The sequence below is a fragment of the Rutidosis leptorrhynchoides genome, chromosome 1 (genome assembly GCF_046630445.1).
Source record: "Rutidosis leptorrhynchoides isolate AG116_Rl617_1_P2 chromosome 1, CSIRO_AGI_Rlap_v1, whole genome shotgun sequence".
In the NCBI taxonomy this organism is placed as follows: Eukaryota; Viridiplantae; Streptophyta; class Magnoliopsida; order Asterales; family Asteraceae; genus Rutidosis; species Rutidosis leptorrhynchoides.
This window is the reverse complement of record NC_092333.1, coordinates 275,592,666-275,603,871: the sequence shown is the minus strand read 5'-3', so window position 1 is coordinate 275,603,871 and position 11,206 is coordinate 275,592,666.

Here is an 11,206-nt window from a genome sequence, read left to right as displayed (position 1 = left end):
TCAAAAGTGATTCTAGATATTTATAAATGTTATATACGTTTTAATAATAAAGTTCTTTTTAAACTGAAAACGTCTTTGTACGTTTGAAAATAGATTAATAGAATATTATGGAAACCTATTCTCCACTAACTTTTGTCTAACTTTCGTAAATGACACTTTTTGTTTTATTTATAAATAGCTTTACAAATTATTCTGAATATCGTTAAGAGGAATAGATTTTCTCAAATCATAGTGGACCTCTCAACAGAGACTTGTAATCATAATTCAATGTTTCTGATAATTCAATCATTTAATATATATTTTTTTTTATTTCGTCGAAAATCATATTGAAACAAATACGTTCGTGTAAAATATTATACGTTTAATACTTTATTAATATTCTCAAGTTATAATATATATATACATATACATATCTATTTATATATAACGGTTCGTGAATCGTCAAAATTTGGTCGAGGTTATAATGAATGTATGAACACAGTTTAAAATTCTTGAGATTTAACTTAACAAACTTTGCTTATCGTGTCGGAATAATATAAAGATTAAAGTTTAAATTTGGTCGGAAATTTCCGGGTCGTCACAATTGTCATTATTATAATTATTATTATTAATATTGTTATTATTGTTATTATTATTAATAATAATATTATTATTATTATTATTATTATTATAAGTATTACTATTAGTATTATCATTAGGTTATTATTAGTAGTGTCATTAAGATTAAAACCATTATCATTAATATTAAAAATTATTATTATAGTTATTATCATTATTAGTATTATTATCAAAACTATTAATATCAGTATCATTACTAAATCTAATTATTTATAGTATTATTATTATCATAAAAAGATACAAATTTTTATTTTTATTATTAATATTATTTTACCAAATAAATATTAGTTACATGAAAATATATGTAATACATATAACGTAACAAAATTAATATTTTTATTTATTTAAAATATATCAAATGAATTGAGACATATACGTTATTAATATAAAAATGATATAACTAATAAATTTATATATATATATATATATATATATATATATATATATATATATATATATAAATTGTTCGATTGCAATTATGTGTGTTAATATATATATATATATATATATATATATATATATATATATATATATATATATATATATATATATATATATATATGAATGATTTAGGTTCGTGAATCCGATGCCAACCCTGCATTGTTCAGTTCCGTCGTATGCATATTTTTACTACAAAATATCGTATCGTGAGCTCATTTGCTCCCTTTTACTCTTTACATTTTTGGGACTGAGAATACATGCGCTATTTTTACAACTGCTTTATTAAATGCTTTTGAAATATATTTTGAACTGCAAATACATGAAATGCTTTTAAATGTTTGAAGAGATAGACACAAGCAAAACATTCCTCGAATGAATTATTATGCAGACAGAAGTTCTGTGGATTATTATTGAATTAGTTGGATGTTATAATTGTCACTAATTGTTGTGAATATTTTCCCCTGATTATTATTGCTTGGTAACCTAAGAATTAGAATCGGGTATGGCCCTAATTCACGTGAATCCTAAAGGTAGCTACCGGGTTTAACACCCCCACCCAGAATGTTCACTAGACAGAAGGGCTAGTGGGCGTGGTGTTTAGTACTTCGAAGTTTATATATTATACAGATGAGATGTTCTATTTTTGGAGATATTATTGATGCGCATTATATGTTAAGGTCGGTTACCAAGCTAAGTTATGAAAATAAAGTGAATGTTATGTATCGAGAGAATGATTTTATACACAAGTTATGTGTATGATATTTTTGTGCACGAGATATGTGTACGGTTATTAAAAATCGAGAGGCAACCTACAGGGGAGAAAAGGATACGAACCTACTCTGCTAAGCATTTTGAAAAATAGTTTTGTACATGAGATAGGTGTACTGTATTTAAATCTTGTGGTCTATCAAAATGATGAATTTTATTGCTTATGATAAACCTATGAACTCACCAACCTTTTGTTTGACACTTGAAAGCATGTTTATTCTCAGGTATGAAAGAAATCTTTCGCTGTGCATTTGCTCATTCTAGGGATATACTTGGAGTCATACATGACATATTTCAAAATACGTTGTATTCGAGTCGTTGAGTTCATCAAGAACATTATTAAGTCACTTATAGTTGTATATATTATGAAATGGTATGCATGTCGTCAACTTTCGATGTAAAGAAAGTTTGTCTTTTAAAAACGAATCAAATGTTTGTAAAATGTGACATATAGAGGTCAAGAACCTCGCGATGTAACCAAATGTAATGTATTCGTCCAAATGGATTAGGACATGTCACGACAACTTTCACGATCGACGAGTCTGTATGTCCTTCTGATGGGAATGGCGAAGTAAATACCATCTCCACTAGGAAAGTTACCTTTTATCCCGAGAATGAAGAGAAGGAGATAGAAGCAGAAGACAAGATAAATAACCACTCCACACCAACCCAATCTTCACTCCCACCTTATTTTGATCTTTTAATGACTGGAGAGGATTTCATTCTAGAAGAACTCTCTGAACCAATTATTCTTGAAACTCCCGACCAGAGTGACAAGGAGGTGGATGAAGAAATTGAAATGGAAAGCCCGGATGTGAAAGAAATGGAGGATTCTAGCATCGAAGTAGTTGCTAATGTTGTTACCGTATTAGAGACATCAATGGATATCGTCCCACCTCCATTAGGGCCACCCTATAAACCATCACTCAAACATATAATGACATACACATCATGGAGTGATGAGGACCTGTTTGACCAACCCACACAAATCAAGGAGGTAAAATAAGTTGATAGATTTGTTATACCTCAAGTTAAACAAAGCATTCACTTCAAACTACCTTCTCTTCTTATTGGACATACCTTATTCTATTTCTGCTTCAATCTCATTGGTATGTTCCAATATTACCTCTTGTGTCTACTGATGGATGCAAGGGAGCTGCCTAGTCAGGCTCGTGACTCGAACAAAAACAAGCGCTTCTCGAGATGCAACCCGTGTGTTTATTTTTCTATGGCTTTTGTAGTAGTTAGATTAGGATAATTAGGTTAACTGAATAATTTAAAAGTGAAGCTTAAAATAAAATTTTCAACATTTCTTAGGACGAATTCACTTCTCCTACTTGTCTGGGGTTTAAGTGCATTATCTCAAAGTTTTAAAGTTAAAAGGCAGTCAACACTTTAAGTGTGGGATTAAGCTTTTTAGTCATACACTGATTTGTTGAATTTTCAAAAACCTAATTTTGAAACCCTCAAGTTTTCAAATAACTTTTTCATCAAAACGTAAATCAGTGAGTCTAAGCCTAAAGCTTAATCACCTGTCTAGGTTTGATCTTTTCCATCTTTACAAGTAATAGACAATTATTGATGCATGTGGTGGAGACTCTTTGAATAATGATGAGACGATAAGGAAACCCATTGATTATTTCATTTCAAGTATTGGTGAATGTTGTATGGAGGATGAGAATGCCCTAATGAGTTCGAGTACCCTTCAAGAAGACCGATTCGAATCCAGCAGAAGATGATTCCGACTCCGTCTACCTTCAGATCCTCAGCTGATAGTCGCACCCAAGGGGAGTAATTCATTTCTTTCTCTTCGTTTGTTTATTTTGCTTCGTTATATTCGTAAACTATACCCTATCCTAAGCTTATCACTAAGTGTGGGATTCCAACCCAATATTGAGCTTAGATACATTTTTCGATATGTTCAAACTCTAAGTGTGGGATTTTAGCTCCTTAAAATCTAAGAATGAACATTAGGGACAATTATCCTCTAAGAGTGGGATAGCGGTGTAGTACACCATAATTAGCTATGGGATGCTCGAAAAATATTCTTAACTTAAAATTTTACTAAACTTTTGAGTATACCTACTATTTAGATTCTTTGTCCTCAACATAAGTTTTTCAAAAATTTTGGCTAAATGATACTTTCTGAAAAAGTACTTTCGAAAATCAAGCGTGTTTGTTCTAAAAATAAGACAAATGAGGACATAAATCTTCTTAAGGATGAACCGATTCTCTAAAAGAGTATTTAATGATTATGGATTATCGACCCAAAATAATTGCTGTGACGTACCCCAAAAATGGCCCAATAAGCATTCATTTTTAATGCTTCACTATATTTTTCGTTGAGATTGCCGATGTTAGCATTTAGAGTTAGAACTTGACCTTGACATACATTTCAAGGCCAATGGTTAGTAAGCGCCATACGTGGTGTAGGTGCGATACTCCTTCCGAAATCATTCTGAATAGAGAAGACAAAAACTATCCATTTCCGTTTCAACTCCACGCATTTAAACCGACCAACTCACGCCAAAGAGTTGATGAATCAGAAAATACTCACTCCCAAATTCACTATCAAATACGTTACCCTTTCCACCCTCTTTTCTTTCTCATTTACAAAATCTAGAAATTCAAAAGAGATAGATCGACCAAGTTTACTTCAAACACTTGTCGAAAAATTCCGGAATTCCAGACTGTTTTTGATAGGTCAAAAAGACCTATTTCTAGGGAAATACCTTTCTCTCCAAGCAAAAGAAGAAATAGACAAAGTTATGAAAATGGGATATGCAAAAAAAAAATAAAAATTAAAAACAAAAACAAAAAAAGTTGAGCAAAGTTTCAAAAATAAAGAAGAGAAAATTCTTCAAATAAAAGCATATACCTCCCAAGAAAATGAAGATTGTGACCCAGGAGGATTGCATAAAAAGAAGCAAAGTCTTCGCTAAAAATTAGTACCTCTAAAGGAACTCTTCAACAAAAATAGAGTATCATATTTTCTAGAAAAAGTATATCCTCATGAAACTAAAATCTATCGAATCTCTATAGATTTCAATGATTCAAAAATTACCCTTTTGGCCATATCAAAACCTTCGCTTTTCTCCGCAAACCAACCTTTAAACCCGTTCTTCCTCTTGAAAGAATGATTCGGAAGAAGATCATTGATGTCCTTATCTAACCAGTGGAGATTTGATTCTTGGTCAAGCCTATGACAATACTTGCAACATGACTGGCTATGAGCGAATTCTTTTCATAGAATGATAGGGAACCCCAAAACATTTGAGTGATTTGAGTGACCCGTGTAAGGAAGCCAATGTCATGTAACCTCCTCTCATGCTTGAAGAGATACTTTCTACCCCTTTTAGAAGACATTTTGTCTGATCTTGCTCTTATAATAAATAACAAGCACTTGAATAATAGAACGGAAACCTCAGAAGCATCCCTGAACTCAAAATAAAAGAAGTGTTTGCTTGAGGACAAGCAAAGTCTAAGTGTGGGATATTTGATATCGGCTAAATAGTCACGTTTTTACCCCCGATATTAGCCCCATTTATGATAAAGTATTTGACTTTATCATCTAGATAAGCATTTATTTGCTTCATTTGGTAGATTATGTCATTACAAAGGCTATGTTTCAAGAATCACTAAAAACGGATGAAAAACAAGGAAAACGAGCAAAACCGGCTAAAACGATTAACTCGCGTTTAAATAACTTATTTTATAATTTTTAGAAAAGTTTATTTACTTAATCTCATGTTGTAGGATATTCAATTACGAACATGTGGGTGCAAGAATCGTCAAAAACGGAGCTAAAACGAAGATCCTAGAGCGAAAACGGTGAAATATAAGTTACGATCCAGCAAACGGCTTGCCATAAGGGAAAACGGCCTGCCAGCAAACGAGCAAAAAAAATGGCTTGCCTGGGCAAACGGCCTGCCAGGTGGTAAGTCGTTTTTCAGTCATTTAATTATAATTTTGCCACCAAGCACTTCCTATAAATGGGGGCTTCATCCCACCATTTCAAACACACCAATTCTTCACTTCTCTCTCAAATATCTCTCTATAGTCGCTCTCTAGTGATCTATATGAGATTTGTTCTCTCTACTTTCTCTCTCTAGATTCTAGAGAGAGAAAAGTACAGAGATTAGGAAATTCAAGTATCTCTCTATTGTCGCTCTCTAGTGATCAATAGGAGATTAGTATGTAGTTAGTAGTAGAAGCTATCAAGCATTGTAAAGCTATGGATATTATGAAGAAATACAAGTGTTATTCTGCTGACATTATTCGGTAATATCTATCCTTTTCTTTTATTAATTTATTATAATATTCTTGTTGGATGTTTGTGATTTATTAATATTAGAAATGCTTGTTGCTATGATGTGTGAGTAATTGCTTGATTGTTTGCCATGATTTAATAATGTTAGTTAAGAATGATTATCGTTTCGTATTCGCTTTCTGTCTATGATATTAAACCTCATTATTATCGTCCTTCAACCAATAAACGTGATTAAAACCTTTTACATAGTCAACAATTATAAGATAATCAATTATCTGTGTTTATACATTGGTCAAGGTATGAACCCATCAGAAATACAAGTACATAGGGAATTACCGTAGGACCAGATCAAGATATTGGTCAAGAGTATAAGACCCGAAGAAATACTGTTGCAACAGTAGAGTACAGTGTTGATGTACTATAGGATCACTTGAGCATGGTCAAGGTTAGAAGCTATGGAACCACTATAAGTCTAGTACATGGTGGATAACTAAGGGATTTATTGGGTATATTTAAGTAAGGGCTGGTTTAAATCATAAATGAGAATTTAACGCACTACAATACAAACTAAGCTTATAAATCTTTAAGGATGACTGAGAACTATTAGAGGATCTAATTTCTCTATAAACCCTTAGATTTTACCAAACCATTGACAGAAATGAATTCGAAACACAATCATAACCACTCACTAGGGTGATTCACTAAGGTGATAAGAAAGTTTGGATATTCTATATTTATGTCTATGCTACTTTATTCGTGTGCCCAAGGTATGCACTGCATCCAAGATGGGCCGCTTATATCCTTAAACCAGATAAAGCGTCGGGAGTTGAGTATAGTCCATCCGATCAGAATCTTCAAAGCCTAGTTCCTCGTGACATGCTAATCAGGAAACTGCTTAATAGGGAATCTAGTGTTCACACCAAGATATATCTATCCAAGGAGTGTCTCACAATCATCTCGACACTACGTTATCTTAAATCATGGTAAAACACGTCTTCTCTGTCCTTAGTGGTTGCATGCTAGCTAGCTTATTTTAATTATATTACTTTAATATTTTAAATACAATTATAAATCAAATCAACCCAACTATAGACTTTTACACAATTTGATATTCCGGATAAAGTGGTGTCTAGAATAAATCGGTTGGACTTGGTTGTTGGAGTTTCCGAACAGTCGCCAATTTATCGGGACCAAAAGGATCCTGCCTCTCCACACTAGGTGTACCTAGCCACTAGTCTTGGATACTAAATTGTATACATACCCATCTTGATCACTAAATTATCTTAATAAGCTCCGTTTCAAATTCGACCATTCAAGGAACGACCCTGGGTCATATTTGCCCTTGCTAACCCATAGGAAGGAATAATAGATTTAGGCCCAGCATATATAAATTAAACAATCTGCTTCTTCTGTTGATATCCTGAGTTGACGTTTTGTGACCTAACGACACCGCATAAATAAACTGTCCGATTCGGGTATATCAGTCTTTCACTCTATTATTCAAGTGATCAACCACCCCGACCCGGTCTTGATTGTTAATTAGCATAATTCACCTTAAAACAATGTAAAAGTTCCTTGGGCAAAGTTACAAGTGAAAATTACAAAGGCCAGGGCAAATGACAGAGAATCAACAACCTATAAATGAGAGGCCAAGCTCTCTATTTATAGTTTTCAGAATATTCGCGGTGTGCGGATTGTCTTATCATCCGCATTGACTTAGCAGAAAGAATCCGCAATCTCTATTAATGTGCAATCTGATCCGCTAACTTAACTTTCAGCGGATCTTCCAAATCCTTTTATCATAGATCGCGTAACTTATGTTTTTAGTCTTTAGCACTTAAAATATGCATATAAAACACTATGTATATGATCACTCGGTTACAACAGTTGAGTTTGAGGAGATTTTAGGGGTTGACATTTACCGAACCTCCAAGGTGAGTGTTTATAGAAAGGTCAGTTGAGTGTATCCTTATTAGTCCATCAAATGATGCTTATCATAGCTATTTATAGAGGAGTATTAAGTGGTTACCAAAATAACCGCTAATCCTTAAATTCTACTATTAACTACCGTTCTAGAACATTCCAAGTACACTCACAACCTAGTCCACATCCTTCCACGTTGTCCGAGAAAGCTGGAGATGTATCCTCGACAAATGATGACCTGTCATAGAGAACGCTACGCCTCCGTGGCTGATGTGTGCGAGGTGTAGTACGAAATAGATATTATTTTACTATGAAATACTATTAAATATGATACAATTTACACAAGTTATTTATTTATTTATTTATAGAATGGATATACCTAAACCTTGCTACAACACTTAAAAGCAGTGTACCTAATCATAGAGTAGTGTAGTTTTTAGTAAGTCCGGTTCGTTTCACAGGGAGCTGGCTAAGTTTAACGCTATATTTATTTTAAACTATATTTGTATACAAATATATATATATATATATATATATATATATATATATATATATATATATATATATATATATATATATATATATATATATATATATATATATAAGTAGTATTATTATTATTATAAAAGGGGGGTTTTACCGTTTAATGACCGGTTTGTCGATTTTAAAACTTAAATCACAATTAAAACCTAATGTAAAATATAAATATAACTTAATTTAAAACGTAAAGTAAATGACGATAAAAGTGCAATAATTAAAAGTGCGATAATTTAAAGTACGATAAATAAAATGACGATAAATAAAAGTGTGATAAAATATGAAATAAAGGAATTATGCTTATTTAAACTTCCGTAATCATGATGTTTGACGTGTTGATTTTAATTTATTACTGAGGGTTAATTGTCCTTTGTCATGGATTATTCGATACATCCATCTGGTTTTTTTCCATAATAGTCCATCGGTCATAAATATAAAGTGCAAGTGTCCTCGTCAAATTACCCTTATACCCGAAGTCAAATATTCCAACAAATTGGGGACTTAAACTGTAATAAGGTTTTAATACATTATTAATGATTACACCAGGTTATCGACTGTGTGCAATCCGAGGTTTTAATACTTTATTAACAATTACACCAATTTTCCTTGTATGTAATCCACCCCTGTTTTAATGACTCCATTGACTATTAATCCATCCCTGTGTCCGGTCAAATGAACGATTATTAGTAGTTATAAATATCCCAACCATCATATCCGATCGAGTGTATGTGGTTATTTATAGATATGTTAAATTGTAAATCTCTATATTAAATTAACGAACTATCATTCAGTTAAAAAAATATAAAGCCCATTAATAGCCCATAGTCTAATTTCCACAAGTGTAGGTCTTTTGTCCAAATCCCGATTATGGTCCAAAGCCCATTAACCCCGTCTTAATATTTAGTCCAACATCACAATTACTTCGGCTTAAATAAGCATAATAATAACTTACTACGAGACATTAATTTAAAAAGGTTGAACATAACTTACAATGAGTATTAATCGCGTAGTGTTACACGGACAGAATTTTGACTTACAAACTTAAAACATTCGCCACCATAACCTTATTATTATTAACTTAATATTAAAATTATAATTATAAAATATAAATATATTGAGAGAGAGTGAATATCAGTTGATGAAGGTGTGTATAATTCGTCGAAAAATGCTCCACTTAATGGATGTGGCCTGTGTTCTGGAGCCATGCGATCGCATGGAAAACAAGCTTCCAGGCCATGCGATCGCATGGCCAGCTGGATCAGTTCATATACTTGTCAAAAACGTGGGCGGCTCTTGATTTATTTATTATATAATATAATATATATATAATTTTATATAATTTTATATATATTATATTATATTCTTGTGCATAGTTGACTTGTAATTTTAGGCCCGTTGCATCGCGCTTTGATAGTTGGCTCAGGTCCCGATTCCGGATTTTCGAACGTCCTTTCGTACGATTTAATATCTTGTACTTTGCGTTTTGCGGCTTGTACTCTTGTAATTTTGAGACGTTTCTCATCAATAATTTGAACCACTTGGATTGTATCTTGTACATTTGAGCTTTTTGGTCGTTTGCGTATTCAAATCATCGAATCTGTCTTTTGTCTTCACCTTTTATTATTTAAACGAATATTACTTGAAAATAGAACAATTGCAACTAAAAGCTTGTCTTTCTTGAAGAATAATGCTAAGAAATATGTGTTCGTTTTTAGCATTATCAAATATTCCCACACTTGAGCGTTGCTTGTCCTCAAGCAATATAGAACTTGAATATAACTTTACTAGAATCACTTCTTTATTCTTTACACTTTGTTTATCAGTGATTTTGATACGGCGGTATGAACAATGATAGTAGCGTTGTGGTTTACAGTCCCACATGACTATAAAAATTTAGATCCGTTAGGAAATTGGATCTTTATGAAAACATTTGATCTTTTGAAAATTCAATCTAGCTTTTACCCTAGATAAGTTTTCCGCAATAACCCTTCACCGGTGTTTGCAAAATGTTTTTGTGGGTTTTGTGGGTTTCAGATTTGAAAATTTTAGCTCAAAACTTGCGATTTTGTGTCACCCACTTGCTAACCTTGTATTGTGAAAGCAACACGTCCAGTTTACTTGTTCCGTATATTACCTTTCGGTAAACTACCGTCCGGTTGTAAAGGAAAGCATTGAACAAGCAACTGTTAAGGCAATGTCTAATGACATGCAGATGTTCATGGTCCATAACGTGTCGGATTCAATTACTATCCTTTGTAGGAGCAATATTAAAGATCACCTTATTGTTTTTCAGTCTGGCACAAGGTCCTGTCTTCGACCATGCTATGCAACCACCGTTCTTACGGTTGACACCCGATTTGGTTCAGGTGACCTAATGAATTCCAGTAAATTCTTAGGATTTTACGTTCAATGGTAATGAACGCATTGAAAAAGGGTTTTCAGAAAACAAATCGGTTTGTAATTTGATCAAAATATTTTCTCGTTCAAGCTCGAATTTAGATATCATCGAATTTCATGAGTTTGTAATTCTCAATTTTTAAGGTTAATCTCAAGGATTGAGTAATATCAGACTTAAAAGCTGATTTTTAATCTTTAAGGAGATTATCTTTTCTGGAGATCTGATTCATTAGTCTTATAAGCTAATTTGCA